Source organism: Triticum urartu, chromosome 1A (genome assembly GCF_056163025.1).
Source record: "Triticum urartu cultivar PI428250 chromosome 1A, HENAU_Tu73, whole genome shotgun sequence".
NCBI classification, from domain to species: Eukaryota; Viridiplantae; Streptophyta; class Magnoliopsida; order Poales; family Poaceae; genus Triticum; species Triticum urartu.
In genome coordinates, this window is record NC_141873.1 from 37978335 (window position 1) to 37996210 (window position 17876).

The window sequence follows — 17876 nt, forward strand, 5'->3', positions numbered from 1 at the left end:
CATATATTTACCACGTTTTATTATTTTGCACGTTTGCGGTAAGTTTTAGCTCGTTGGTCATTATTCACGCGTGTAGCGGCGGGGAAAGCAAAGTACGATCGTCTTTGTAGTGGAGCTGGGAGGGGCAAGCATAAGGGACGAAGACGGGGGTAACATGTCGGATGCGATCATACCAGCACTAAAGCACCGGATCCCATCAGAACTCCGAAGTTAAGCGTGCTTGGGCGAGAGTAGTACTAGGATGGGTGACCTCCTGGGAAGTCCTCGTGTTGCATTCCCTTTTTAAAATTTTTTTGCGCGGCGTGCAAAAGAAAGCTCACGGCCGCGACATATATTTACCACGTTTTATTATTTTGCACGTTTGCGGTAAGTTTTAGCTCGTTGGTCATTATTCACGCGTGTAGCGGCGGGGAAAGCAAAGTACGATCGTCTTTGTAGTGGAGCTGGGAGGGGCAAGCATAAGGGACGAAGACGGGGGTAACATGTCGGATGCGATCATACCAGCACTAAAGCACCGGATCCCATCAGAACTCCGAAGTTAAGCGTGCTTGGGCGAGAGTAGTACTAGGATGGGTGACCTCCTGGGAAGTCCTCGTGTTGCATTCCCTTTTTAAATTTTTTTTGCGCGGCGTGCAAAAGAAAGCTCACGGCCGCGACATATATTTACCACGTTTTATTATTTTGCACGTTTGCGGTAAGTTTTAGCTCGTTGGTCATTATTCACGCGTGTAGCGGCGGGGAAAGCAAAGTACGATCGTCTTTGTAGTGGAGCTGGGAGGGGCAAGCATAAGGGACGAAGACGGGGGTAACATGTCGGATGCGATCATACCAGCACTAAAGCACCGGATCCCATCAGAACTCCGAAGTTAAGCGTGCTTGGGCGAGAGTAGTACTAGGATGGGTGACCTCCTGGGAAGTCCTCGTGTTGCATTCCCTTTTTAAATTTTTTTTGCGCGGCGTGCAAAAGAAAGCTCACGGCCGCGACATATATTTACCACGTTTTATTATTTTGCACGTTTGCGGTAAGTTTTAGCTCGTTGGTCATTATTCACGCGTGTAGCGGCGGGGAAAGCAAAGTACGATCGTCTTTGTAGTGGAGCTGGGAGGGGCAAGCATAAGGGACGAAGACGGGGGTAACATGTCGGATGCGATCATACCAGCACTAAAGCACCGGATCCCATCAGAACTCCGAAGTTAAGCGTGCTTGGGCGAGAGTAGTACTAGGATGGGTGACCTCCTGGGAAGTCCTCGTGTTGCATTCCCTTTTTAAATTTTTTTTGCGCGGCGTGCAAAAGAAAGCTCACGGCCGCGACATATATTTACCACGTTTTATTATTTTGCACGTTTGCGGTAAGTTTTAGCTCGTTGGTCATTATTCACGCGTGTAGCGGCGGGGAAAGCAAAGTACGATCGTCTTTGTAGTGGAGCTGGGAGGGGCAAGCATAAGGGACGAAGACGGGGGTAACATGTCGGATGCGATCATACCAGCACTAAAGCACCGGATCCCATCAGAACTCCGAAGTTAAGCGTGCTTGGGCGAGAGTAGTACTAGGATGGGTGACCTCCTGGGAAGTCCTCGTGTTGCATTCCCTTTTTAAATTTTTTTTGCGCGGCGTGCAAAAGAAAGCTCACGGCCGCGACATATATTTACCACGTTTTATTATTTTGCACGTTTGCGGTAAGTTTTAGCTCGTTGGTCATTATTCACGCGTGTAGCGGCGGGGAAAGCAAAGTACGATCGTCTTTGTAGTGGAGCTGGGAGGGGCAAGCATAAGGGACGAAGACGGGGGTAACATGTCGGATGCGATCATACCAGCACTAAAGCACCGGATCCCATCAGAACTCCGAAGTTAAGCGTGCTTGGGCGAGAGTAGTACTAGGATGGGTGACCTCCTGGGAAGTCCTCGTGTTGCATTCCCTTTTTAAATTTTTTTTGCGCGGCGTGCAAAAGAAAGCTCACGGCCGCGACATATATTTACCACGTTTTATTATTTTGCACGTTTGCGGTAAGTTTTAGCTCGTTGGTCATTATTCACGCGTGTAGCGGCGGGGAAAGCAAAGTACGATCGTCTTTGTAGTGGAGCTGGGAGGGGCAAGCATAAGGGACGAAGACGGGGGTAACATGTCGGATGCGATCATACCAGCACTAAAGCACCGGATCCCATCAGAACTCCGAAGTTAAGCGTGCTTGGGCGAGAGTAGTACTAGGATGGGTGACCTCCTGGGAAGTCCTCGTGTTGCATTCCCTTTTTAAATTTTTTTTGCGCGGCGTGCAAAAGAAAGCTCACGGCCGCGACATATATTTACCACGTTTTATTATTTTGCACGTTTGCGGTAAGTTTTAGCTCGTTGGTCATTATTCACGCGTGTAGCGGCGGGGAAAGCAAAGTACGATCGTCTTTGTAGTGGAGCTGGGAGGGGCAAGCATAAGGGACGAAGACGGGGGTAACATGTCGGATGCGATCATACCAGCACTAAAGCACCGGATCCCATCAGAACTCCGAAGTTAAGCGTGCTTGGGCGAGAGTAGTACTAGGATGGGTGACCTCCTGGGAAGTCCTCGTGTTGCATTCCCTTTTTAAATTTTTTTTGCGCGGCGTGCAAAAGAAAGCTCACGGCCGCGACATATATTTACCACGTTTTATTATTTTGCACGTTTGCGGTAAGTTTTAGCTCGTTGGTCATTATTCACGCGTGTAGCGGCGGGGAAAGCAAAGTACGATCGTCTTTGTAGTGGAGCTGGGAGGGGCAAGCATAAGGGACGAAGACGGGGGTAACATGTCGGATGCGATCATACCAGCACTAAAGCACCGGATCCCATCAGAACTCCGAAGTTAAGCGTGCTTGGGCGAGAGTAGTACTAGGATGGGTGACCTCCTGGGAAGTCCTCGTGTTGCATTCCCTTTTTAAATTTTTTTTGCGCGGCGTGCAAAAGAAAGCTCACGGCCGCGACATATATTTACCACGTTTTATTATTTTGCACGTTTGCGGTAAGTTTTAGCTCGTTGGTCATTATTCACGCGTGTAGCGGCGGGGAAAGCAAAGTACGATCGTCTTTGTAGTGGAGCTGGGAGGGGCAAGCATAAGGGACGAAGACGGGGGTAACATGTCGGATGCGATCATACCAGCACTAAAGCACCGGATCCCATCAGAACTCCGAAGTTAAGCGTGCTTGGGCGAGAGTAGTACTAGGATGGGTGTCCTCCTGGGAAGTCCTCGTGTTGCATTCCCTTTTTAAATTTTTTTTGCGCGGCGTGCAAAAGAAAGCTCACGGCCGCGACATATATTTACCACGTTTTATTATTTTGCACGTTTGCGGTAAGTTTTAGCTCGTTGGTCATTATTCACGCGTGTAGCGGCGGGGAAAGCAAAGTACGATCGTCTTTGTAGTGGAGCTGGGAGGGGCAAGCATAAGGGACGAAGACGGGGGTAACATGTCGGATGCGATCATACCAGCACTAAAGCACCGGATCCCATCAGAACTCTGAAGTTAAGCGTGCTTGGGCGAGAGTAGTACTAGGATGGGTGACCTCCTGGGAAGTCCTCGTGTTGCATTCCCTTTTTAAATTTTTTTTGCGCGGCGTGCAAAAGAAAGCTCACGGCCGCGACATATATTTACCACGTTTTATTATTTTGCACGTTTGCGGTAAGTTTTAGCTCGTTGGTCATTATTCACGCGTGTAGCGGCGGGGAAAGCAAAGTACGATCGTCTTTGTAGTGGAGCTGGGAGGGGCAAGCATAAGGGACGAAGACGGGGGTAACATGTCGGATGCGATCATACCAGCACTAAAGCACCGGATCCCATCAGAACTCCGAAGTTAAGCGTGCTTGGGCGAGAGTAGTACTAGGATGGGTGACCTCCTGGGAAGTCCTCGTGTTGCATTCCCTTTTTAAATTTTTTTTGCGCGGCGTGCAAAAGAAAGCTCACGGCCGCGACATATATTTACCATGTTTTATTATTTTGCACGTTTGCGGTAAGTTTTAGCTCGTTGGTCATTATTCACGCGTGTAGCGGCGGGGAAAGCAAAGTACGATCGTCTTTGTAGTGGAGCTGGGAGGGGCAAGCATAAGGGACGAAGACGGGGGTAACATGTCGGATGCGATCATACCAGCACTAAAGCACCGGATCCCATCAGAACTCCGAAGTTAAGCGTGCTTGGGCGAGAGTAGTACTAGGATGGGTGACCTCCTGGGAAGTCCTCGTGTTGCATTCCCTTTTTAAATTTTTTTTGCGCGGCGTGCAAAAGAAAGCTCACGGCCGCGACATATATTTACCACGTTTTATTATTTTGCACGTTTGCGGTAAGTTTTAGCTCGTTGGTCATTATTCACGCGTGTAGCGGCGGGGAAAGCAAAGTACGATCGTCTTTGTAGTGGAGCTGGGAGGGGCAAGCATAAGGGACGAAGACGGGGGTAACATGTCGGATGCGATCATACCAGCACTAAAGCACCGGATCCCATCAGAACTCCGAAGTTAAGCGTGCTTGGGCGAGAGTAGTACTAGGATGGGTGACCTCCTGGGAAGTCCTCGTGTTGCATTCCCTTTTTAAATTTTTTTTGCGCGGCGTGCAAAAGAAAGCTCACGGCCGCGACATATATTTACCACGTTTTATTATTTTGCACGTTTGCGGTAAGTTTTAGCTCGTTGGTCATTATTCACGCGTGTAGCGGCGGGGAAAGCAAAGTACGATCGTCTTTGTAGTGGAGCTGGGAGGGGCAAGCATAAGGGACGAAGACGGGGGTAACATGTCGGATGCGATCATACCAGCACTAAAGCACCGGATCCCATCAGAACTCCGAAGTTAAGCGTGCTTGGGCGAGAGTAGTACTAGGATGGGTGACCTCCTGGGAAGTCCTCGTGTTGCATTCCCTTTTTAAATTTTTTTTGCGCGGCGTGCAAAAGAAAGCTCACGGCCGCGACATATATTTACCACGTTTTATTATTTTGCACGTTTGCGGTAAGTTTTAGCTCGTTGGTCATTATTCACGCGTGTAGCGGCGGGGAAAGCAAAGTACGATCGTTTTTTTTGCGCGGCGTGCAAAAGAAAGCTCACGGCCGCGACATATATTTACCACGTTTTATTATTTTGCACGTTTGCGGTAAGTTTTAGCTCGTTGGTCATTATTCACGCGTGTAGCGGCGGGGAAAGCAAAGTACGATCGTCTTTGTAGTGGAGCTGGGAGGGGCAAGCATAAGGGACGAAGACGGGGGTAACATGTCGGATGCGATCATACCAGCACTAAAGCACCGGATCCCATCAGAACTCCGAAGTTAAGCGTGCTTGGGCGAGAGTAGTACTAGGATGGGTGACCTCCTGGGAAGTCCTCGTGTTGCATTCCCTTTTTAAATTTTTTTTGCGCGGCGTGCAAAAGAAAGCTCACGGCCGCGACATATATTTACCACGTTTTATTATTTTGCACGTTTGCGGTAAGTTTTAGCTCGTTGGTCATTATTCACGCGTGTAGCGGCGGGGAAAGCAAAGTACGATCGTTTTTTTTGCGCGGCGTGCAAAAGAAAGCTCACGGCCGCGACATATATTTACCACGTTTTATTATTTTGCACGTTTGCGGTAAGTTTTAGCTCGTTGGTCATTATTCACGCGTGTAGCGGCGGGGAAAGCAAAGTACGATCGTCTTTGTAGTGGAGCTGGGAGGGGCAAGCATAAGGGACGAAGACGGGGGTAACATGTCGGATGCGATCATACCAGCACTAAAGCACCGGATCCCATCAGAACTCCGAAGTTAAGCGTGCTTGGGCGAGAGTAGTACTAGGATGGGTGACCTCCTGGGAAGTCCTCGTGTTGCATTCCCTTTTTAAATTTTTTTTGCGCGGCGTGCAAAAGAAAGCTCACGGCCGCGACATATATTTACCACGTTTTATTATTTTGCACGTTTGCGGTAAGTTTTAGCTCGTTGGTCATTATTCACGCGTGTAGCGGCGGGGAAAGCAAAGTACGATCGTCTTTGTTGTGGAGCTGGGAGGGGCAAGCATAAGGGACGAAGACGGGGGTAACATGTCGGATGCGATCATACCAGCACTAAAGCACCGGATCCCATCAGAACTCCGAAGTTAAGCGTGCTTGGGCGAGAGTAGTACTAGGATGGGTGACCTCCTGGGAAGTCCTCGTGTTGCATTCCCTTTTTAAATTTTTTTTGCGCGGCGTGCAAAAGAAAGCTCACGGCCGCGACATATATTTACCACGTTTTATTATTTTGCACGTTTGCGGTAAGTTTTAGCTCGTTGGTCATTATTCACGCGTGTAGCGGCGGGGAAAGCAAAGTACGATCGTCTTTGTAGTGGAGCTGGGAGGGGCAAGCATAAGGGACGAAGACGGGGGTAACATGTCGGATGCGATCATACCAGCACTAAAGCACCGGATCCCATCAGAACTCCGAAGTTAAGCGTGCTTGGGCGAGAGTAGTACTAGGATGGGTGACCTCCTGGGAAGTCCTCGTGTTGCATTCCCTTTTTAAATTTTTTTTGCGCGGCGTGCAAAAGAAAGCTCACGGCCGCGACATATATTTACCACGTTTTATTATTTTGCACGTTTGCGGTAAGTTTTAGCTCGTTGGTCATTATTCACGCGTGTAGCGGCGGGGAAAGCAAAGTACGATCGTCTTTGTAGTGGAGCTGGGAGGGGCAAGCATAAGGGACGAAGACGGGGGTAACATGTCGGATGCGATCATACCAGCACTAAAGCACCGGATCCCATCAGAACTCCGAAGTTAAGCGTGCTTGGGCGAGAGTAGTACTAGGATGGGTGACCTCCTGGGAAGTCCTCGTGTTGCATTCCCTTTTTAAATTTTTTTTGCGCGGCGTGCAAAAGAAAGCTCACGGCCGCGACATATATTTACCACGTTTTATTATTTTGCACGTTTGCGGTAAGTTTTAGCTCGTTGGTCATTATTCACGCGTGTAGCGGCGGGGAAAGCAAAGTACGATCGTCTTTGTAGTGGAGCTGGGAGGGGCAAGCATAAGGGACGAAGACGGGGGTAACATGTCGGATGCGATCATACCAGCACTAAAGCACCGGATCCCATCAGAACTCCGAAGTTAAGCGTGCTTCGGCGAGAGTAGTACTAGGATGGGTGACCTCCTGGGAAGTCCTCGTGTTGCATTCCCTTTTTAAATTTTTTTTGCGCGGCGTGCAAAAGAAAGCTCACGGCCGCGACATATATTTACCACGTTTTATTATTTTGCACGTTTGCGGTAAGTTTTAGCTCGTTGGTCATTATTCACGCGTGTAGCGGCGGGGAAAGCAAAGTACGATCGTCTTTGTAGTGGAGCTGGGAGGGGCAAGCATAAGGGACGAAGACGGGGGTAACATGTCGGATGCGATCATACCAGCACTAAAGCACCGGATCCCATCAGAACTCCGAAGTTAAGCGTGCTTGGGCGAGAGTAGTACTAGGATGGGTGACCTCCTGGGAAGTCCTCGTGTTGCATTCCCTTTTTAAATTTTTTTTGCGCGGCGTGCAAAAGAAAGCTCACGGCCGCGACATATATTTACCACGTTTTATTATTTTGCACGTTTGCGGTAAGTTTTAGCTCGTTGGTCATTATTCACGCGTGTAGCGGCGGGGAAAGCAAAGTACGATCGTCTTTGTAGTGGAGCTGGGAGGGGCAAGCATAAGGGACGAAGACGGGGGTAACATGTCGGATGCGATCATACCAGCACTAAAGCACCGGATCCCATCAGAACTCCGAAGTTAAGCGTGCTTGGGCGAGAGTAGTACTAGGATGGGTGACCTCCTGGGAAGTCCTCGTGTTGCATTCCCTTTTTAAATTTTTTTTGCGCGGCGTGCAAAAGAAAGCTCACGGCCGCGACATATATTTACCACGTTTTATTATTTTGCACGTTTGCGGTAAGTTTTAGCTCGTTGGTCATTATTCACGCGTGTAGCGGCGGGGAAAGCAAAGTACGATCGTCTTTGTAGTGGAGCTGGGAGGGGCAAGCATAAGGGACGAAGACGGGGGTAACATGTCGGATGCGATCATACCAGCACTAAAGCACCGGATCCCATCAGAACTCCGAAGTTAAGCGTGCTTGGGCGAGAGTAGTACTAGGATGGGTGACCTCCTGGGAAGTCCTCGTGTTGCATTCCCTTTTTAAATTTTTTTTGCGCGGCGTGCAAAAGAAAGCTCACGGCCGCGACATATATTTACCACGTTTTATTATTTTGCACGTTTGCGGTAAGTTTTAGCTCGTTGGTCATTATTCACGCGTGTAGCGGCGGGGAAAGCAAAGTACGATCGTCTTTGTAGTGGAGCTGGGAGGGGCAAGCATAAGGGACGAAGACGGGGGTAACATGTCGGATGCGATCATACCAGCACTAAAGCACCGGATCCCATCAGAACTCCGAAGTTAAGCGTGCTTGGGCGAGAGTAGTACTAGGATGGGTGACCTCCTGGGAAGTCCTCGTGTTGCATTCCCTTTTTAAATTTTTTTTGCGCGGCGTGCAAAAGAAAGCTCACGGCCGCGACATATATTTACCACGTTTTATTATTTTGCACGTTTGCGGTAAGTTTTAGCTCGTTGGTCATTATTCACGCGTGTAGCGGCGGGGAAAGCAAAGTACGATCGTCTTTGTAGTGGAGCTGGGAGGGGCAAGCATAAGGGACGAAGACGGGGGTAACATGTCGGATGCGATCATACCAGCACTAAAGCACCGGATCCCATCAGAACTCCGAAGTTAAGCGTGCTTGGGCGAGAGTAGTACTAGGATGGGTGACCTCCTGGGAAGTCCTCGTGTTGCATTCCCTTTTTAAATTTTTTTTGCGCGGCGTGCAAAAGAAAGCTCACGGCCGCGACATATATTTACCACGTTTTATTATTTTGCACGTTTGCGGTAAGTTTTAGCTCGTTGGTCATTATTCACGCGTGTAGCGGCGGGGAAAGCAAAGTACGATCGTCTTTGTAGTGGAGCTGGGAGGGGCAAGCATAAGGGACGAAGACGGGGGTAACATGTCGGATGCGATCATACCAGCACTAAAGCACCGGATCCCATCAGAACTCCGAAGTTAAGCGTGCTTGGGCGAGAGTAGTACTAGGATGGGTGACCTCCTGGGAAGTCCTCGTGTTGCATTCCCTTTTTAAATTTTTTTTGCGCGGCGTGCAAAAGAAAGCTCACGGCCGCGACATATATTTACCACGTTTTATTATTTTGCACGTTTGCGGTAAGTTTTAGCTCGTTGGTCATTATTCACGCGTGTAGCGGCGGGGAAAGCAAAGTACGATCGTCTTTGTAGTGGAGCTGGGAGGGGCAAGCATAAGGGACGAAGACGGGGGTAACATGTCGGATGCGATCATACCAGCACTAAAGCACCGGATCCCATCAGAACTCCGAAGTTAAGCGTGCTTGGGCGAGAGTAGTACTAGGATGGGTGACCTCCTGGGAAGTCCTCGTGTTGCATTCCCTTTTTAAATTTTTTTTGCGCGGCGTGCAAAAGAAAGCTCACGGCCGCGACATATATTTACCACGTTTTATTATTTTGCACGTTTGCGGTAAGTTTTAGCTCGTTGGTCATTATTCACGCGTGTAGCGGCGGGGAAAGCAAAGTACGATCGTCTTTGTAGTGGAGCTGGGAGGGGCAAGCATAAGGGACGAAGACGGGGGTAACATGTCGGATGCGATCATACCAGCACTAAAGCACCGGATCCCATCAGAACTCCGAAGTTAAGCGTGCTTGGGCGAGAGTAGTACTAGGATGGGTGACCTCCTGGGAAGTCCTCGTGTTGCATTCCCTTTTTAAATTTTTTTTGCGCGGCGTGCAAAAGAAAGCTCACGGCCGCGACATATATTTACCACGTTTTATTATTTTGCACGTTTGCGGTAAGTTTTAGCTCGTTGGTCATTATTCACGCGTGTAGCGGCGGGGAAAGCAAAGTACGATCGTCTTTGTGGTGGAGCTGGGAGGGGCAAGCATAAGGGACGAAGACGGGGGTAACATGTCGGATGCGATCATACCAGCACTAAAGCACCGGATCCCATCAGAACTCCGAAGTTAAGCGTGCTTGGGCGAGAGTAGTACTAGGATGGGTGACCTCCTGGGAAGTCCTCGTGTTGCATTCCCTTTTTAAATTTTTTTTGCGCGGCGTGCAAAAGAAAGCTCACGGCCGCGACATATATTTACCACGTTTTATTATTTTGCACGTTTGCGGTAAGTTTTAGCTCGTTGGTCATTATTCACGCGTGTAGCGGCGGGGAAAGCAAAGTACGATCGTCTTTGTAGTGGAGCTGGGAGGGGCAAGCATAAGGGACGAAGACGGGGGTAACATGTCGGATGCGATCATACCAGCACTAAAGCACCGGATCCCATCAGAACTCCGAAGTTAAGCGTGCTTGGGCGAGAGTAGTACTAGGATGGGTGACCTCCTGGGAAGTCCTCGTGTTGCATTCCCTTTTTAAATTTTTTTTGCGCGGCGTGCAAAAGAAAGCTCACGGCCGCGACATATATTTACCACGTTTTATTATTTTGCACGTTTGCGGTAAGTTTTAGCTCGTTGGTCATTATTCACGCGTGTAGCGGCGGGGAAAGCAAAGTACGATCGTCTTTGTAGTGGAGCTGGGAGGGGCAAGCATAAGGGACGAAGACGGGGGTAACATGTCGGATGCGATCATACCAGCACTAAAGCACCGGATCCCATCAGAACTCCGAAGTTAAGCGTGCTTGGGCGAGAGTAGTACTAGGATGGGTGACCTCCTGGGAAGTCCTCGTGTTGCATTCCCTTTTTAAATTTTTTTTGCGCGGCGTGCAAAAGAAAGCTCACGGCCGCGACATATATTTACCACGTTTTATTATTTTGCACGTTTGCGGTAAGTTTTAGCTCGTTGGTCATTATTCACGCGTGTAGCGGCGGGGAAAGCAAAGTACGATCGTCTTTGTGGTGGAGCTGGGAGGGGCAAGCATAAGGGACGAAGACGGGGGTAACATGTCGGATGCGATCATACCAGCACTAAAGCACCGGATCCCATCAGAACTCCGAAGTTAAGCGTGCTTGGGCGAGAGTAGTACTAGGATGGGTGACCTCCTGGGAAGTCCTCGTGTTGCATTCCCTTTTTAAATTTTTTTTGCGCGGCGTGCAAAAGAAAGCTCACGGCCGCGACATATATTTACCACGTTTTATTATTTTGCACGTTTGCGGTAAGTTTTAGCTCGTTGGTCATTATTCACGCGTGTAGCGGCGGGGAAAGCAAAGTACGATCGTCTTTGTAGTGGAGCTGGGAGGGGCAAGCATAAGGGACGAAGACGGGGGTAACATGTCGGATGCGATCATACCAGCACTAAAGCACCGGATCCCATCAGAACTCCGAAGTTAAGCGTGCTTGGGCGAGAGTAGTACTAGGATGGGTGACCTCCTGGGAAGTCCTCGTGTTGCATTCCCTTTTTAAATTTTTTTTGCGCGGCGTGCAAAAGAAAGCTCACGGCCGCGACATATATTTACCACGTTTTATTATTTTGCACGTTTGCGGTAAGTTTTAGCTCGTTGGTCATTATTCACGCGTGTAGCGGCGGGGAAAGCAAAGTACGATCGTCTTTGTAGTGGAGCTGGGAGGGGCAAGCATAAGGGACGAAGACGGGGGTAACATGTCGGATGCGATCATACCAGCACTAAAGCACCGGATCCCATCAGAACTCCGAAGTTAAGCGTGCTTGGGCGAGAGTAGTACTAGGATGGGTGACCTCCTGGGAAGTCCTCGTGTTGCATTCCCTTTTTAAATTTTTTTTGCGCGGCGTGCAAAAGAAAGCTCACGGCCGCGACATATATTTACCACGTTTTATTATTTTGCACGTTTGCGGTAAGTTTTAGCTCGTTGGTCATTATTCACGCGTGTAGCGGCGGGGAAAGCAAAGTACGATCGTCTTTGTAGTGGAGCTGGGAGGGGCAAGCATAAGGGACGAAGACGGGGGTAACATGTCGGATGCGATCATACCAGCACTAAAGCACCGGATCCCATCAGAACTCCGAAGTTAAGCGTGCTTGGGCGAGAGTAGTACTAGGATGGGTGACCTCCTGGGAAGTCCTCGTGTTGCATTCCCTTTTTAAATTTTTTTTGCGCGGCGTGCAAAAGAAAGCTCACGGCCGCGACATATATTTACCACGTTTTATTATTTTGCACGTTTGCGGTAAGTTTTAGCTCGTTGGTCATTATTCACGCGTGTAGCGGCGGGGAAAGCAAAGTACGATCGTCTTTGTAGTGGAGCTGGGAGGGGCAAGCATAAGGGACGAAGACGGGGGTAACATGTCGGATGCGATCATACCAGCACTAAAGCACCGGATCCCATCAGAACTCCGAAGTTAAGCGTGCTTGGGCGAGAGTAGTACTAGGATGGGTGACCTCCTGGGAAGTCCTCGTGTTGCATTCCCTTTTTAAATTTTTTTTGCGCGGCGTGCAAAAGAAAGCTCACGGCCGCGACATATATTTACCACGTTTTATTATTTTGCACGTTTGCGGTAAGTTTTAGCTCGTTGGTCATTATTCACGCGTGTAGCGGCGGGGAAAGCAAAGTACGATCGTCTTTGTAGTGGAGCTGGGAGGGGCAAGCATAAGGGACGAAGACGGGGGTAACATGTCGGATGCGATCATACCAGCACTAAAGCACCGGATCCCATCAGAACTCCGAAGTTAAGCGTGCTTGGGCGAGAGTAGTACTAGGATGGGTGACCTCCTGGGAAGTCCTCGTGTTGCATTCCCTTTTTAAATTTTTTTTGCGCGGCGTGCAAAAGAAAGCTCACGGCCGCGACATATATTTACCACGTTTTATTATTTTGCACGTTTGCGGTAAGTTTTAGCTCGTTGGTCATTATTCACGCGTGTAGCGGCGGGGAAAGCAAAGTACGATCGTCTTTGTAGTGGAGCTGGGAGGGGCAAGCATAAGGGACGAAGACGGGGGTAACATGTCGGATGCGATCATACCAGCACTAAAGCACCGGATCCCATCAGAACTCCGAAGTTAAGCGTGCTTGGGCGAGAGTAGTACTAGGATGGGTGACCTCCTGGGAAGTCCTCGTGTTGCATTCCCTTTTTAAATTTTTTTTGCGCGGCGTGCAAAAGAAAGCTCACGGCCGCGACATATATTTACCACGTTTTATTATTTTGCACGTTTGCGGTAAGTTTTAGCTCGTTGGTCATTATTCACGCGTGTAGCGGCGGGGAAAGCAAAGTACGATCGTCTTTGTAGTGGAGCTGGGAGGGGCAAGCATAAGGGACGAAGACGGGGGTAACATGTCGGATGCGATCATACCAGCACTAAAGCACCGGATCCCATCAGAACTCCGAAGTTAAGCGTGCTTGGGCGAGAGTAGTACTAGGATGGGTGACCTCCTGGGAAGTCCTCGTGTTGCATTCCCTTTTTAAATTTTTTTTGCGCGGCGTGCAAAAGAAAGCTCACGGCCGCGACATATATTTACCACGTTTTATTATTTTGCACGTTTGCGGTAAGTTTTAGCTCGTTGGTCATTATTCACGCGTGTAGCGGCGGGGAAAGCAAAGTACGATCGTCTTTGTAGTGGAGCTGGGAGGGGCAAGCATAAGGGACGAAGACGGGGGTAACATGTCGGATGCGATCATACCAGCACTAAAGCACCGGATCCCATCAGAACTCCGAAGTTAAGCGTGCTTGGGCGAGAGTAGTACTAGGATGGGTGACCTCCTGGGAAGTCCTCGTGTTGCATTCCCTTTTTAAATTTTTTTTGCGCGGCGTGCAAAAGAAAGCTCACGGCCGCGACATATATTTACCACGTTTTATTATTTTGCACGTTTGCGGTAAGTTTTAGCTCGTTGGTCATTATTCACGCGTGTAGCGGCGGGGAAAGCAAAGTACGATCGTCTTTGTAGTGGAGCTGGGAGGGGCAAGCATAAGGGACGAAGACGGGGGTAACATGTCGGATGCAATCATACCAGCACTAAAGCACCGGATCCCATCAAAACTCCGAAGTTAAGCGTGCTTGGGCGAGAGTAGTACTAGGATGGGTGACCTCCTGGGAAGTCCTCGTGTTGCATTCCCTTTTTAAATTTTTTTTGCGCGGCGTGCAAAAGAAAGCTCACGGCCGCGACATATATTTACCACGTTTTATTATTTTGCACGTTTGCGGTAAGTTTTAGCTCGTTGGTCATTATTCACGCGTGTAGCGGCGGGGAAAGCAAAGTACGATCGTCTTTGTAGTGGAGCTGGGAGGGGCAAGCATAAGGGACGAAGACGGGGGTAACATGTCGGATGCGATCATACCAGCACTAAAGCACCGGATCCCATCAGAACTCCGAAGTTAAGCGTGCTTGGGCGAGAGTAGTACTAGGATGGGTGACCTCCTGGGAAGTCCTCGTGTTGCATTCCCTTTTTAAAATTTTTTTGCGCGGCGTGCAAAAGAAAGCTCACGGCCGCGACATATATTTACCACGTTTTATTATTTTGCACGTTTGCGGTAAGTTTTAGCTCGTTGGTCATTATTCACGCGTGTAGCGGCGGGGAAAGCAAAGTACGATCGTCTTTGTAGTGGAGCTGGGAGGGGCAAGCATAAGGGACGAAGACGGGGGTAACATGTCGGATGCGATCATACCAGCACTAAAGCACCGGATCCCATCAGAACTCCGAAGTTAAGCGTGCTTGGGCGAGAGTAGTACTAGGATGGGTGACCTCCTGGGAAGTCCTCGTGTTGCATTCCCTTTTTAAATTTTTTTTGCGCGGCGTGCAAAAGAAAACTCACGGCCGCGACATATATTTACCACGTTTTATTATTTTGCACGTTTGCGGTAAGTTTTAGCTCGTTGGTCATTATTCACGCGTGTAGCGGCGGGGAAAGCAAAGTACGATCGTCTTTGTAGTGGAGCTGGGAGGGGCAAGCATAAGGGACGAAGACGGGGGTAACATGTCGGATGCGATCATACCAGCACTAAAGCACCGGATCCCATCAGAACTCCGAAGTTAAGCGTGCTTGGGCGAGAGTAGTACTAGGATGGGTGACCTCCTGGGAAGTCCTCGTGTTGCATTCCCTTTTTAAATTTTTTTTGCGCGGCGTGCAAAAGAAAACTCACGGCCGCGACATATATTTACCACGTTTTATTATTTTGCACGTTTGCGGTAAGTTTTAGCTCGTTGGTCATTATTCACGCGTGTAGCGGCGGGGAAAGCAAAGTACGATCGTCTTTGTAGTGGAGCTGGGAGGGGCAAGCATAAGGGACGAAGACGGGGGTAACATGTCGGATGCGATCATACCAGCACTAAAGCACCGGATCCCATCAGAACTCCGAAGTTAAGCGTGCTTGGGCGAGAGTAGTACTAGGATGGGTGACCTCCTGGGAAGTCCTCGTGTTGCATTCCCTTTTTAAATTTTTTTTGCGCGGCGTGCAAAAGAAAACTCACGGCCGCGACATATATTTACCACGTTTTATTATTTTGCACGTTTGCGGTAAGTTTTAGCTCGTTGGTCATTATTCACGCGTGTAGCGGCGGGGAAAGCAAAGTACGATCGTCTTTGTAGTGGAGCTGGGAGGGGCAAGCATAAGGGACGAAGACGGGGGTAACATGTCGGATGCGATCATACCAGCACTAAAGCACCGGATCCCATCAGAACTCCGAAGTTAAGCGTGCTTGGGCGAGAGTAGTACTAGGATGGGTGACCTCCTGGGAAGTCCTCGTGTTGCATTCCCTTTTTAAATTTTTTTTGCGCGGCGTGCAAAAGAAAGCTCACGGCCGCGACATATATTTACCACGTTTTATTATTTTGCACGTTTGCGGTAAGTTTTAGCTCGTTGGTCATTATTCACGCGTGTAGCGGCGGGGAAAGCAAAGTACGATCGTCTTTGTAGTGGAGCTGGGAGGGGCAAGCATAAGGGACGAAGACGGGGGTAACATGTCGGATGCGATCATACCAGCACTAAAGCACCGGATCCCATCAGAACTCCGAAGTTAAGCGTGCTTGGGCGAGAGTAGTACTAGGATGGGTGACCTCCTGGGAAGTCCTCGTGTTGCATTCCCTTTTTAAATTTTTTTTGCGCGGCGTGCAAAAGAAAACTCACGGCCGCGACATATATTTACCACGTTTTATTATTTTGCACGTTTGCGGTAAGTTTTAGCTCGTTGGTCATTATTCACGCGTGTAGCGGCGGGGAAAGCAAAGTACGATCGTCTTTGTAGTGGAGCTGGAAGGGGCAAGCATAAGGGACGAAGACGGGGGTAACATGTCGGATGCGATCATACCAGCACTAAAGCACCGGATCCCATCAGAACTCCGAAGTTAAGCGTGCTTGGGCGAGAGTAGTACTAGGATGGGTGACCTCCTGGGAAGTGGAGCTGGGAGGGGCAAGCATAAGGGACGAAGACGGGGGTAACATGTCGGATGCGATCATACCAGCACTAAAGCACCGGATCCCATCAGAACTCCGAAGTTAAGCGTGCTTGGGCGAGAGTAGTACTAGGATGGGTGACCTCCTGGGAAGTCCTCGTGTTGCATTCCCTTTTTAAAATTTTTTTGCGCGGCGTGCAAAAGAAAACTCACGGCCGCGACATATATTTACCACGTTTTATTATTTTGCACGTTTGCGGTAAGTTTTAGCTCGTTGGTCATTATTCACGCGTGTAGCGGCGGGGAAAGCAAAGTACGATCGTCTTTGTAGTGGAGCTGGGAGGGGCAAGCATAAGGGACGAAGACGGGGGTAACATGTCGGATGCGATCATACCAGCACTAAAGCACCGGATCCCATCAGAACTCCGAAGTTAAGCGTGCTTGGGCGAGAGTAGTACTAGGATGGGTGACCTCCTGGGAAGTCCTCGTGTTGCATTCCCTTTTTAAATTTTTTTTGCGCGGCGTGCAAAAGAAAACTCACGGCCGCGACATATATTTACCACGTTTTATTATTTTGCACGTTTGCGGTAAGTTTTAGCTCGTTGGTCATTATTCACGCGTGTAGCGGCGGGGAAAGCAAAGTACGATCGTCTTTGTAGTGGAGCTGGGAGGGGCAAGCATAAGGGACGAAGACGGGGGTAACATGTCGGATGCGATCATACCAGCACTAAAGCACCGGATCCCATCAGAACTCCGAAGTTAAGCGTGCTTGGGCGAGAGTAGTACTAGGATGGGTGACCTCCTGGGAAGTCCTCGTGTTGCATTCCCTTTTTAATTTTTTTTTGCGCGGCGTGCAAAAGAAAACTCACGGCCGCGACATATATTTACCACGTTTTATTATTTTGCACGTTTGCGGTAAGTTTTAGCTCGTTGGTCATTATTCACGCGTGTAGCGGCGGGGAAAGCAAAGTACGATCGTCTTTGTAGTGGAGCTGGGAGGGGCAAGCATAAGGGACGAAGACGGGGGTAACATGTCGGATGCGATCATACCAGCACTAAAGCACCGGATCCCATCAGAACTCCGAAGTTAAGCGTGCTTGGGCGAGAGTAGTACTAGGATGGGTGACCTCCTGGGAAGTCCTCGTGTTGCATTCCCTTTTTAAATTTTTTTTGCGCGGCGTGCAAAAGAAAACTCACGGCCGCGACATATATTTACCACGTTTTATTATTTTGCACGTTTGCGGTAAGTTTTAGCTCGTTGGTCATTATTCACGCGTGTAGCGGCGGGGAAAGCAAAGTACGATCGTCTTTGTAGTGGAGCTGGGAGGGGCAAGCATAAGGGACGAAGACGGGGGTAACATGTCGGATGCGATCATACCAGCACTAAAGCACCGGATCCCATCAGAACTCCGAAGTTAAGCGTGCTTGGGCGAGAGTAGTACTAGGATGGGTGACCTCCTGGGAAGTCCTCGTGTTGCATTCCCTTTTTAAATTTTTTTTGCGCGGCGTGCAAAAGAAAGCTCACGGCCGCGACATATATTTACCACGTTTTATTATTTTGCACGTTTGCGGTAAGTTTTAGCTCGTTGG

The 17876-nt window shown here is 49.3% G+C and overlaps 53 non-coding genes and 1 pseudogene across 53 annotated transcripts; all 54 read left to right on the forward strand.

Annotated features, from left to right (window-relative positions):
- The first annotated feature begins 159 nt into the window (after positions 1–159).
- On the forward strand, positions 160–278 carry LOC147989123 (5S ribosomal RNA). Its single transcript, XR_015614680.1, has one exon. It is a non-coding gene; the product is annotated as a 5S ribosomal RNA (ribosomal RNA).
- Positions 279–487: 209 nt separating this feature from the next.
- Positions 488–606, forward strand: LOC147989124 (5S ribosomal RNA). The gene has a single exon (XR_015614681.1). It is a non-coding gene; the product is annotated as a 5S ribosomal RNA (ribosomal RNA).
- Positions 607–815: 209 nt separating this feature from the next.
- Positions 816–934, forward strand: LOC147989125 (5S ribosomal RNA). The gene has a single exon (XR_015614682.1). It is a non-coding gene; the product is annotated as a 5S ribosomal RNA (ribosomal RNA).
- A 209-nt stretch (positions 935–1143) lies between these two features.
- On the forward strand, positions 1144–1262 carry LOC147989126 (5S ribosomal RNA). Its single transcript, XR_015614683.1, has one exon. It is a non-coding gene; the product is annotated as a 5S ribosomal RNA (ribosomal RNA).
- A 209-nt stretch (positions 1263–1471) lies between these two features.
- LOC147989127 (5S ribosomal RNA) lies at positions 1472–1590 on the forward strand. Its single transcript, XR_015614684.1, has one exon. It is a non-coding gene; the product is annotated as a 5S ribosomal RNA (ribosomal RNA).
- Positions 1591–1799: 209 nt separating this feature from the next.
- LOC147989128 (5S ribosomal RNA) lies at positions 1800–1918 on the forward strand. The gene has a single exon (XR_015614686.1). It is a non-coding gene; the product is annotated as a 5S ribosomal RNA (ribosomal RNA).
- Positions 1919–2127: 209 nt separating this feature from the next.
- LOC147989129 (5S ribosomal RNA) lies at positions 2128–2246 on the forward strand. The gene has a single exon (XR_015614687.1). It is a non-coding gene; the product is annotated as a 5S ribosomal RNA (ribosomal RNA).
- A 209-nt stretch (positions 2247–2455) lies between these two features.
- Positions 2456–2574, forward strand: LOC147989130 (5S ribosomal RNA). The gene has a single exon (XR_015614688.1). It is a non-coding gene; the product is annotated as a 5S ribosomal RNA (ribosomal RNA).
- A 209-nt stretch (positions 2575–2783) lies between these two features.
- On the forward strand, positions 2784–2902 carry LOC147989131 (5S ribosomal RNA). Its single transcript, XR_015614689.1, has one exon. It is a non-coding gene; the product is annotated as a 5S ribosomal RNA (ribosomal RNA).
- A 209-nt stretch (positions 2903–3111) lies between these two features.
- Positions 3112–3230, forward strand: LOC147989132 (5S ribosomal RNA). The gene has a single exon (XR_015614171.1). It is a non-coding gene; the product is annotated as a 5S ribosomal RNA (ribosomal RNA).
- A 209-nt stretch (positions 3231–3439) lies between these two features.
- On the forward strand, positions 3440–3558 carry LOC147989133 (5S ribosomal RNA). Its single transcript, XR_015614186.1, has one exon. It is a non-coding gene; the product is annotated as a 5S ribosomal RNA (ribosomal RNA).
- A 209-nt stretch (positions 3559–3767) lies between these two features.
- On the forward strand, positions 3768–3886 carry LOC147989134 (5S ribosomal RNA). Its single transcript, XR_015614690.1, has one exon. It is a non-coding gene; the product is annotated as a 5S ribosomal RNA (ribosomal RNA).
- Positions 3887–4095: 209 nt separating this feature from the next.
- On the forward strand, positions 4096–4214 carry LOC147989135 (5S ribosomal RNA). The gene has a single exon (XR_015614691.1). It is a non-coding gene; the product is annotated as a 5S ribosomal RNA (ribosomal RNA).
- A 209-nt stretch (positions 4215–4423) lies between these two features.
- On the forward strand, positions 4424–4542 carry LOC147989136 (5S ribosomal RNA). The gene has a single exon (XR_015614692.1). It is a non-coding gene; the product is annotated as a 5S ribosomal RNA (ribosomal RNA).
- A 209-nt stretch (positions 4543–4751) lies between these two features.
- LOC147989137 (5S ribosomal RNA) lies at positions 4752–4870 on the forward strand. The gene has a single exon (XR_015614693.1). It is a non-coding gene; the product is annotated as a 5S ribosomal RNA (ribosomal RNA).
- A 351-nt stretch (positions 4871–5221) lies between these two features.
- On the forward strand, positions 5222–5340 carry LOC147989138 (5S ribosomal RNA). The gene has a single exon (XR_015614694.1). It is a non-coding gene; the product is annotated as a 5S ribosomal RNA (ribosomal RNA).
- A 351-nt stretch (positions 5341–5691) lies between these two features.
- On the forward strand, positions 5692–5810 carry LOC147989139 (5S ribosomal RNA). The gene has a single exon (XR_015614695.1). It is a non-coding gene; the product is annotated as a 5S ribosomal RNA (ribosomal RNA).
- Positions 5811–6019: 209 nt separating this feature from the next.
- LOC147989140 (5S ribosomal RNA) lies at positions 6020–6138 on the forward strand. Its single transcript, XR_015614696.1, has one exon. It is a non-coding gene; the product is annotated as a 5S ribosomal RNA (ribosomal RNA).
- Positions 6139–6347: 209 nt separating this feature from the next.
- On the forward strand, positions 6348–6466 carry LOC147989141 (5S ribosomal RNA). Its single transcript, XR_015614697.1, has one exon. It is a non-coding gene; the product is annotated as a 5S ribosomal RNA (ribosomal RNA).
- Positions 6467–6675: 209 nt separating this feature from the next.
- LOC147989142 (5S ribosomal RNA) lies at positions 6676–6794 on the forward strand. The gene has a single exon (XR_015614698.1). It is a non-coding gene; the product is annotated as a 5S ribosomal RNA (ribosomal RNA).
- Positions 6795–7003: 209 nt separating this feature from the next.
- On the forward strand, positions 7004–7122 carry LOC147989143 (5S ribosomal RNA). The gene has a single exon (XR_015614344.1). It is a non-coding gene; the product is annotated as a 5S ribosomal RNA (ribosomal RNA).
- A 209-nt stretch (positions 7123–7331) lies between these two features.
- Positions 7332–7450, forward strand: LOC147989144 (5S ribosomal RNA). Its single transcript, XR_015614699.1, has one exon. It is a non-coding gene; the product is annotated as a 5S ribosomal RNA (ribosomal RNA).
- A 209-nt stretch (positions 7451–7659) lies between these two features.
- LOC147989145 (5S ribosomal RNA) lies at positions 7660–7778 on the forward strand. Its single transcript, XR_015614700.1, has one exon. It is a non-coding gene; the product is annotated as a 5S ribosomal RNA (ribosomal RNA).
- A 209-nt stretch (positions 7779–7987) lies between these two features.
- LOC147989146 (5S ribosomal RNA) lies at positions 7988–8106 on the forward strand. The gene has a single exon (XR_015614701.1). It is a non-coding gene; the product is annotated as a 5S ribosomal RNA (ribosomal RNA).
- A 209-nt stretch (positions 8107–8315) lies between these two features.
- On the forward strand, positions 8316–8434 carry LOC147989147 (5S ribosomal RNA). The gene has a single exon (XR_015614702.1). It is a non-coding gene; the product is annotated as a 5S ribosomal RNA (ribosomal RNA).
- A 209-nt stretch (positions 8435–8643) lies between these two features.
- On the forward strand, positions 8644–8762 carry LOC147989148 (5S ribosomal RNA). Its single transcript, XR_015614703.1, has one exon. It is a non-coding gene; the product is annotated as a 5S ribosomal RNA (ribosomal RNA).
- Positions 8763–8971: 209 nt separating this feature from the next.
- On the forward strand, positions 8972–9090 carry LOC147989149 (5S ribosomal RNA). Its single transcript, XR_015614704.1, has one exon. It is a non-coding gene; the product is annotated as a 5S ribosomal RNA (ribosomal RNA).
- A 209-nt stretch (positions 9091–9299) lies between these two features.
- On the forward strand, positions 9300–9418 carry LOC147989150 (5S ribosomal RNA). Its single transcript, XR_015614705.1, has one exon. It is a non-coding gene; the product is annotated as a 5S ribosomal RNA (ribosomal RNA).
- Positions 9419–9627: 209 nt separating this feature from the next.
- LOC147989151 (5S ribosomal RNA) lies at positions 9628–9746 on the forward strand. Its single transcript, XR_015614707.1, has one exon. It is a non-coding gene; the product is annotated as a 5S ribosomal RNA (ribosomal RNA).
- Positions 9747–9955: 209 nt separating this feature from the next.
- On the forward strand, positions 9956–10074 carry LOC147989152 (5S ribosomal RNA). Its single transcript, XR_015614708.1, has one exon. It is a non-coding gene; the product is annotated as a 5S ribosomal RNA (ribosomal RNA).
- Positions 10075–10283: 209 nt separating this feature from the next.
- On the forward strand, positions 10284–10402 carry LOC147989153 (5S ribosomal RNA). The gene has a single exon (XR_015614709.1). It is a non-coding gene; the product is annotated as a 5S ribosomal RNA (ribosomal RNA).
- A 209-nt stretch (positions 10403–10611) lies between these two features.
- On the forward strand, positions 10612–10730 carry LOC147989154 (5S ribosomal RNA). Its single transcript, XR_015614710.1, has one exon. It is a non-coding gene; the product is annotated as a 5S ribosomal RNA (ribosomal RNA).
- Positions 10731–10939: 209 nt separating this feature from the next.
- LOC147989155 (5S ribosomal RNA) lies at positions 10940–11058 on the forward strand. Its single transcript, XR_015614711.1, has one exon. It is a non-coding gene; the product is annotated as a 5S ribosomal RNA (ribosomal RNA).
- Positions 11059–11267: 209 nt separating this feature from the next.
- LOC147989156 (5S ribosomal RNA) lies at positions 11268–11386 on the forward strand. The gene has a single exon (XR_015614712.1). It is a non-coding gene; the product is annotated as a 5S ribosomal RNA (ribosomal RNA).
- A 209-nt stretch (positions 11387–11595) lies between these two features.
- On the forward strand, positions 11596–11714 carry LOC147989157 (5S ribosomal RNA). Its single transcript, XR_015614713.1, has one exon. It is a non-coding gene; the product is annotated as a 5S ribosomal RNA (ribosomal RNA).
- Positions 11715–11923: 209 nt separating this feature from the next.
- LOC147989158 (5S ribosomal RNA) lies at positions 11924–12042 on the forward strand. The gene has a single exon (XR_015614714.1). It is a non-coding gene; the product is annotated as a 5S ribosomal RNA (ribosomal RNA).
- Positions 12043–12251: 209 nt separating this feature from the next.
- On the forward strand, positions 12252–12370 carry LOC147989159 (5S ribosomal RNA). Its single transcript, XR_015614715.1, has one exon. It is a non-coding gene; the product is annotated as a 5S ribosomal RNA (ribosomal RNA).
- Positions 12371–12579: 209 nt separating this feature from the next.
- LOC147989160 (5S ribosomal RNA) lies at positions 12580–12698 on the forward strand. The gene has a single exon (XR_015614716.1). It is a non-coding gene; the product is annotated as a 5S ribosomal RNA (ribosomal RNA).
- Positions 12699–12907: 209 nt separating this feature from the next.
- Positions 12908–13026, forward strand: LOC147989161 (5S ribosomal RNA). Its single transcript, XR_015614717.1, has one exon. It is a non-coding gene; the product is annotated as a 5S ribosomal RNA (ribosomal RNA).
- A 209-nt stretch (positions 13027–13235) lies between these two features.
- Positions 13236–13354, forward strand: LOC147989162 (5S ribosomal RNA). The gene has a single exon (XR_015614718.1). It is a non-coding gene; the product is annotated as a 5S ribosomal RNA (ribosomal RNA).
- Positions 13355–13563: 209 nt separating this feature from the next.
- Positions 13564–13682, forward strand: LOC147989163 (5S ribosomal RNA). Its single transcript, XR_015614719.1, has one exon. It is a non-coding gene; the product is annotated as a 5S ribosomal RNA (ribosomal RNA).
- Positions 13683–13891: 209 nt separating this feature from the next.
- On the forward strand, positions 13892–14010 carry LOC147989164 (5S ribosomal RNA). Its single transcript, XR_015614350.1, has one exon. It is a non-coding gene; the product is annotated as a 5S ribosomal RNA (ribosomal RNA).
- Positions 14011–14219: 209 nt separating this feature from the next.
- On the forward strand, positions 14220–14338 carry LOC147989165 (5S ribosomal RNA). Its single transcript, XR_015614720.1, has one exon. It is a non-coding gene; the product is annotated as a 5S ribosomal RNA (ribosomal RNA).
- Positions 14339–14547: 209 nt separating this feature from the next.
- On the forward strand, positions 14548–14666 carry LOC147989166 (5S ribosomal RNA). The gene has a single exon (XR_015614721.1). It is a non-coding gene; the product is annotated as a 5S ribosomal RNA (ribosomal RNA).
- Positions 14667–14875: 209 nt separating this feature from the next.
- Positions 14876–14994, forward strand: LOC147989167 (5S ribosomal RNA). Its single transcript, XR_015614722.1, has one exon. It is a non-coding gene; the product is annotated as a 5S ribosomal RNA (ribosomal RNA).
- Positions 14995–15203: 209 nt separating this feature from the next.
- LOC147989168 (5S ribosomal RNA) lies at positions 15204–15322 on the forward strand. Its single transcript, XR_015614723.1, has one exon. It is a non-coding gene; the product is annotated as a 5S ribosomal RNA (ribosomal RNA).
- A 209-nt stretch (positions 15323–15531) lies between these two features.
- On the forward strand, positions 15532–15650 carry LOC147989169 (5S ribosomal RNA). Its single transcript, XR_015614724.1, has one exon. It is a non-coding gene; the product is annotated as a 5S ribosomal RNA (ribosomal RNA).
- A 209-nt stretch (positions 15651–15859) lies between these two features.
- LOC147989170 (5S ribosomal RNA) lies at positions 15860–15978 on the forward strand. Its single transcript, XR_015614725.1, has one exon. It is a non-coding gene; the product is annotated as a 5S ribosomal RNA (ribosomal RNA).
- Positions 15979–16187: 209 nt separating this feature from the next.
- LOC147989171 (5S ribosomal RNA) lies at positions 16188–16310 on the forward strand (annotated as a pseudogene).
- Positions 16311–16338: 28 nt separating this feature from the next.
- On the forward strand, positions 16339–16457 carry LOC147989172 (5S ribosomal RNA). Its single transcript, XR_015614726.1, has one exon. It is a non-coding gene; the product is annotated as a 5S ribosomal RNA (ribosomal RNA).
- Positions 16458–16666: 209 nt separating this feature from the next.
- On the forward strand, positions 16667–16785 carry LOC147989173 (5S ribosomal RNA). The gene has a single exon (XR_015614727.1). It is a non-coding gene; the product is annotated as a 5S ribosomal RNA (ribosomal RNA).
- Positions 16786–16994: 209 nt separating this feature from the next.
- Positions 16995–17113, forward strand: LOC147989174 (5S ribosomal RNA). The gene has a single exon (XR_015614728.1). It is a non-coding gene; the product is annotated as a 5S ribosomal RNA (ribosomal RNA).
- Positions 17114–17322: 209 nt separating this feature from the next.
- LOC147989175 (5S ribosomal RNA) lies at positions 17323–17441 on the forward strand. The gene has a single exon (XR_015614729.1). It is a non-coding gene; the product is annotated as a 5S ribosomal RNA (ribosomal RNA).
- Positions 17442–17650: 209 nt separating this feature from the next.
- Positions 17651–17769, forward strand: LOC147989176 (5S ribosomal RNA). Its single transcript, XR_015614730.1, has one exon. It is a non-coding gene; the product is annotated as a 5S ribosomal RNA (ribosomal RNA).
- The last annotated feature ends 107 nt before the right edge of the window (positions 17770–17876 follow it).